This window comes from Centroberyx affinis, unplaced genomic scaffold (assembly GCF_046629955.1).
Source record: "Centroberyx affinis isolate AG114_WGS23_722 - 3 ecotype Tasmania unplaced genomic scaffold, CSIRO-AGI_Caff_v1 ptg003986l_1, whole genome shotgun sequence".
NCBI classification, from domain to species: Eukaryota; Metazoa; Chordata; class Actinopteri; order Beryciformes; family Berycidae; genus Centroberyx; species Centroberyx affinis.
Window position 1 is genome coordinate 37,501 of NW_027281803.1, and position 6,435 is coordinate 43,935.

At 40.9% G+C, this 6,435-nt stretch overlaps 1 protein-coding gene across 1 annotated transcript in view; it reads right to left on the bottom strand.

The window, feature by feature from the left end:
- LOC139663356 (transcription factor SOX-6-like) overlaps positions 1 to 3,246 on the bottom strand; it is a gene marked incomplete at its 3' end in the record, with an annotated part of 37,479 nt that extends 34,233 nt beyond the window's left edge. The window contains exon 1 of the mRNA XM_071542004.1: positions 3,209 to 3,246. The remainder of the gene's footprint in view (positions 1 to 3,208) is intronic.
- Positions 3,247 to 6,435: the final 3,189 nt, after the last annotated feature.

Below are 6,435 nucleotides of genomic sequence, written 5' to 3' on the forward strand. Positions count from 1 at the left end.
GGTGGTCTGTAATTCGGTCAGTTGGAGGAAATGAGTCATTGTAAGTCCTAATAAGCATTATTAGCAAATATTTGTGTGTGTGTGTTTGTGTTTGTGTGTGCTTGCACGTGCGTATCCCTGCATACCTGAGTGAGCTGTAACGGCATCATGTGAATGAGCTTTCTTCCATGTTGTAAAGTGAGATTCTGAGGGTCACGATGTATTAGTGCATGCATATTTACTTGTACGGGCAATCTGGTGTCCGAACGCTGCCTCCAGTGTGTCTGTTCGCCCCGGTTAAATCAGACGAGGGAGAGGCCTGCTGGGTAACATCATAGGGATCTTGGTGGGTGCCGTAAAAACTGACACCCACTCAACTCTGACCTGAGGGTGTCACAGAACCACTAACAGCAACACTAAGGCAACACTTACTACTGTCAAGTAGTAGAGCTAGGAGAGTACACCCATTGTGAAATTTGCTCTTATTTGCTCTCATCTTAGAAAAAAATCCTTCCTTCACTCTTACTTTTTATATCTTTTTTTCTCTCTCTCTCTCTCTAACATCATCATTCCAGGGTCACAGGGATATTGTCAGGATACTGTGGCTCTGGTCCTTGCACTCTTTACTATTTGTTGTTTGTGATGTTGCCAATCCAAGAGATTAATCTTATTCTGCTGTTGCACTCATTGTAAGCTTCTCCTGATTAGAGCACCAGCTAAATGCCTAAAATTGAATATGTAACTATTGACACAGTGTAAACATAGCGCCCTAATATATTTCAAAAGTTTCAGAGTTCAAGTAAACTGTTGACAGAGAACCTCTTTGCGTATTATCAGCACAAGAATAAAAACTTTGAAAATGGAGGCAGCTCCCCTCGGACAGACAGATAGCGTGGCTTAGCAGGTATTTAGTGCCAGCAATAGTATCTGCAAACTAGACTATACAATATTTAGCTATGTATTCTCAAGCCCTCCAACCAGCATAATCATAGCACACACACACATACACACACACACACACACACATACACACACACCATGATGATGGCTTGCCTTAACTATTCCAAACAGTTTAAGACACCAGACAACTGACGAACAGCAAATCGCTAATCCATGATCAACAGTTGCAATCCAATCCACGCTACTTTCCTGAGAAATGAGAGAGCGATGGGGAGTTGGGGTAGAAGAAAGAAGAGAAAGAAGAGAGCCTATATTTAGCTGACAATATTGCTGGTGGTGTGTTTATGGGGGAGCTTAAGACTTAGTTTCTTGGAACCGGCGTCTCATATGGCCAGGAATGCCCAGGCTCATAAATTGCTGCCACTGATATGGTTTCATCATGCAACAGTCCCAGGGTTTGTTGGTTAACAAGAGACAAGGCCTTCTGTGATTGGTTAGTATTAACACAACCCAGTCACAGGAAAATAGAGCACTTGATTAACAGAGACGGTTATGGCCAGATCCCATGGTCGTCAGACAAAGAATCACATTACCTGTGTTTACATGGCTAGATTGTTGAACTAGTATGGCGACTGCAAAGGTTAAAGCTAGGGGCTTAGCTGCTGCCTAGCTGTTTGTCAGATGGCCTGTTGGGTGAAAGGTCTTGTAGTGATTTGCTTTTGATTTGGCAATCAAAATGTAATTTTAGAAATCTAAAATGCTATAGACCCATTTTGGAAAGAAATAGTCATTACCTGGATATCATCATTCAATATTTCAAAAATATAGGATAATCAGATTTATAGAAGTGTTGTCAACCAAGAAGTTAAGTTACCTATTATCTACCTACCATATTTCGTTATCTTTTTGTGCTATTAATCTTTATGAGAGTACTTTGTGACATTGTAATCTGAAAGCTTCCTACCTTCAAAAAGTTGAAATATTCACACAAATATCCACAGTGCCAATCATTAGAGAACATAGATAATATAGAAAAAATATGATATGAAACAGACTTGCCACCTTGGCAATAGCTGCATTATCAAAATGTTTACTGAGTGATAATGATTCTAATCGTGTCATAGATTGAAAAATCTATGACACGATTAGAATCATTATAAATAACAGCATGATGCTAGTGATGAGAAGAACGATGCCTTTGTAAAGAAGCCAGAATGCAAACAGACGACAAACAACTTCAGTGACATCGGCTAGAAAACAGCCTGAGAATGAACTAGCAACCATCAAGAATCACCGTGGTGAGTTGTTGCGTAAGGATGAGAGAAGCTAACAATAAATCAACAGCATGCCGATGTTCCCGTAATAAACGCAGCAGAAGCATGAGGTGAATTCCCAAATGGCCTTCAATTACCTGTTGCTAAAGGCCTGCAGCTGTTAACAAATGACAAATAGAAAGAGACAAGGATAGAAACTGGGGATATAAGCCATTATTTCACTGAAAACTGTTGCAGAAAAACCTTCTAACTGCAATTTTGGTCTTTCTCTCATTTGAATTGGAGGTTTACATGGCCATTTATGGATTGAGGGTGCTTCATGGCCCTTGGGCCCTTGGAACCTGTCAACAAAAATCCTTGTACTACTTCAAAAAATATATGGGAATGGCAATAAGAAAAAAGCATTCTTTTCTTAATTTCTGAGGAAAACGAATTTTGAGTGATGTGTGTTTCTCGTCTGACCACAGCACTTGTGTCTGACAATATGAGCTGCTTGCAGTGTGTTTCAGAGAATCAGGCAGAAATTGAGTGATTACAACTGAAGGAGCAACCTTCTCCCAGTGAGACCAACAAAAGAATGAGTTTGGCTACCTGGAGACACTCTCAGGAAACAGTAATATGACGATAATGTTACACTGATAGCTGAAAAGCAAATTCATTTTCCACACACATTGCCTCAAGGCTCTCCAAAAGCCTTTTCATATTGTCAGACATCTAGGAAAACATCAAGTAATTTCCTTCAACGCAGTTCTCCTGTCTATGATATTTCTTGGAAAGTGATACTGGCGAGATTGGCTGCTTGATAACTAAACAGAGCATGCGCTGTTTGACAAGAGCAAAGAGTTTGAATTTGTCCTCATGCATTTCAAAGTTAAGAATGTGAAGTCAGGTTCACGTAGGTAGGTTTAACAGAGTGAGAAAACACAAGTTAAACCAATAATAAAATTACACTGTTACATATATCTTACTTTTCAGTAGCTTTTCTTCCATATCTTAATGTAATTAATAATTACATTAAAGGCATTTTACATTTCATGCTCAACAATTTTACTTACTGTATTCTTTGAGCATTTTGGTTCAAATTCCCTTCCTTCCTTTGTTGCCTATGGAAAGTCTTATAGCCTTTAGGTCAGAGACACATTCACCAAACTACTGTGTCTGTCTGCTGGTGGACAGCTAGCTAAGTCCCCTTCTAAAACGTGGACAGTAACTTAGAATCCCTTTGTGAGTGGAAGAAAAACGAAAACTGGGGTCGGAATTTGGCAGGAAAACGTTGTTCAGATCTGGCCTGGAACCTGGCGACTTGGCAGAAACAATCAGGCATTGTGGAGTGTGGAAGGAGAGGGACCTGTGACAGATGAGAGCGGGAGAGCGAGGGCCCCCTCTTAGAAAAACAGTACACAAAGCGCCATTCACAACCCAGGTCCCTTCTGCCACTTGTAGAGCGAGAGGAGGGCTCCGACAAAGGCCTCCGATTCGACCAATTGGGTGTAAAATCTCCAGCCGTCCCAGCTGGATAGAACTGAGGAAGTGGGAAATACCAAAGAGAGAGAGAGAGAGAGAAAGGGAATGAGAGAAGAGAAGGAGCAGGAGGAGAAAGAAAGGGGAGGACTTTTCTTGGAATTGTTGGTCTGCTGGACAGTCCCAACAAGCAAATACAGTGAAAGAAAGTGAAGGGAAACTGAAGGTTTAAATAGAAAAACAGAGGAGTGCTGTATCTTAGCAAGCAGAAACGGTGCAACAGGGACCCATTATTTGAGCTATGCTTGCAACAACAACCCACAACATGCAGTGCCTTTGAGCAAGGCACTTAACCCTAATTGCTCCAGTGGAGCTGCTCTGCGGCCAACAGTAGAAGTCTGTGGTTATACTGGGCAACTCCCAGGTGTGAATGTGTGTGACTGTATGAATGAGAAGTAGGGCGTTGCTAAAAAGAACATGCATGCTCAGTTAACTTTCCCTGGATAAATAAAGGTTAAAAAAAAAAAAAAGCTGGAAGAGAATTGGCCTTGTATGAGAACAGCTCTCCCAGCTCCTAAATCTTGGGTCTGTCTGGACTCTCATTAGATCATCGCTGAGCGCTGCAAACAGAGGGCACTGTCATCGGTCAGACATGTGGAATGTGGACACACACACTGCCCTGCTTTCTCCCAGAGATTCCCCCATCCCGGCTCTTTGGCCCAAAATAGAAACGCTCAACAGCGACACCAGTTACCCCAAAACCGGCCTATTTCGTCAGCGCCCTAATGGCAAGAAAAGCAGTTTTGTTTTCTGACATTCCAGTCCCTTAACATGGATTTCACAGCGAGAGGGAGGAGGAGAGGATAGGGGAGAACGGCGAGGGAAATTCAGCACTGTGAACATTACGGTGCAACTGTATATGTCAGCTGCACCAACAAGTAGCTGCACTATTTCAAAGCTGTAGAGCACTTATCACATGCAACTGCAGGTATTCTGTGACCTTTTCATGACTTAAGTGAAACAATGAGGGGAGTTAAGGAGAAGGCGGATACTGCGCACGATGGTAGGTCAGAAAAACAAACACCGTATACATCAATCAACTGTCACAACCAAATCCTTTCATGATTCTCAGGTAAATAGAAAGTCATTGTGTGACAGTCAGCATGTTGCAATGAAGAGCTCTATGTATTTACCTCAGCAGAGGGTGTTCCAACCACAATGGTCAACTCACATGCACTTTAAGACTGCAGGGAATAAACATTGACAGTGTTGGCGTTGAATCAATCCTTGGTAGCAAAGCTTGTTGTTGAACTGCACTGTTTCATTCCAAAACAATAAGAATGTATTTTTAATTGGACCATATTGGAATTCATATTTGCATGTGCTGATAGCAATATTTCATAAAAAATCTTAAAGTAATAATCAACATCATTTTCATATAAATAAATGTCAATTTTGCTACTCTCTATCACTGATTGATATAACACAATAGTGATTCAACCTATATGCTGTGAAAACAGCCGATGTCTGGTAGCTCTTTCCTGGGAAAAATCCTCTGCTGCACAGGAAGTGATGCGTTTTACCTTTCCGGTTTGTAACTTTGGAATAAACAGAAGAAGAACTGGGTAGTTAGCATGAGCAGCGATAGCCACCATGGCTGAACAGACAAAGACAAAGAAAAGAGCGCCACCTACAGAAACTCAAACTGCATCAACAGAAAATCCAAGCTCCGCCCACACTGTTTGATTGACAGGTGATCTGTGGGAGGTCCAGTGCAGAGACACCACAGCAATGAGCGCTGAGCAACAAAGATGTCGCCAAAAAAAAAGAAATCTTCCAGTTTACCACTTAAAAAACGAACTAAATAAAACTAAAAAACACTAAAACAATACTTGAATTTGTTTTAGAAGCTGGATTAACATTTTATTTTTTAACATATAACATTTTCAGAAAATTCTCCGGCAGTTTCACATTATCTCCAGTTAATACATCACAGCTAAACTTGGTCTTGATTGGCACTCGCCCGTAAACAACTGCCTAAATCTTACCAATCAGCTTGGCTTTTTAGCTTTTTAATTGACTCGCCCTCTCTCACTCCAGTCAGCAGGTGGAAACACATGAAGACATTGTGAAGCACATCATTGTTACCTTGAGACATACTAAATTAAATGACAAATCCATGAAAAATTAATAACATGGAACCTTAAAAAATAATTGTTCCCTTAATTTCATTACACAATATCTGGAACAATGCAAATAATCCCATCCTCAAAAATGTTATATATATGAGAGCAAAAGTCTTAAATTAGCTAAAAATATCAGTAATATTCTATAGTGGTTCTGCTTTAATGTGAGCAATCATTTTGTAAGAGAAGGTGTGGCATCTTGTTTTGGAATCAAACTCTTCAAATATAAAATGGTGCCACATACTCTCAGCCCCATCTGGAAAAATGTGAAACAAAAAATTCACTTCATTCAATAAACCAAATGTTTCAACATTCATAACGCAGAGATGACAAAAGTTGCAATTCCTGCATTTTGTCTCTCTTCATCTGGACACCTGGAGCAAACATGCGGTTCGGTGTCTTCGTTAGTCCGGCTGATGGAAAATCTCAATCAAAGCCAACGATGGAACACTCAAAAAATGATGAATGCTTCGTTTGTACGGCGGGCGTAAACACACACCACTATGCAGGGTCTCTGTGTTCAGGCTCTGTACCTCGGCGAGGCTTGACCAAAACCGCAGACCCCCAGAAATCCAGGAGTGGCCTTATTGACCAACACCCTCCCTTGTGCTTGTTATTTTTCCTGGCACGGGAAC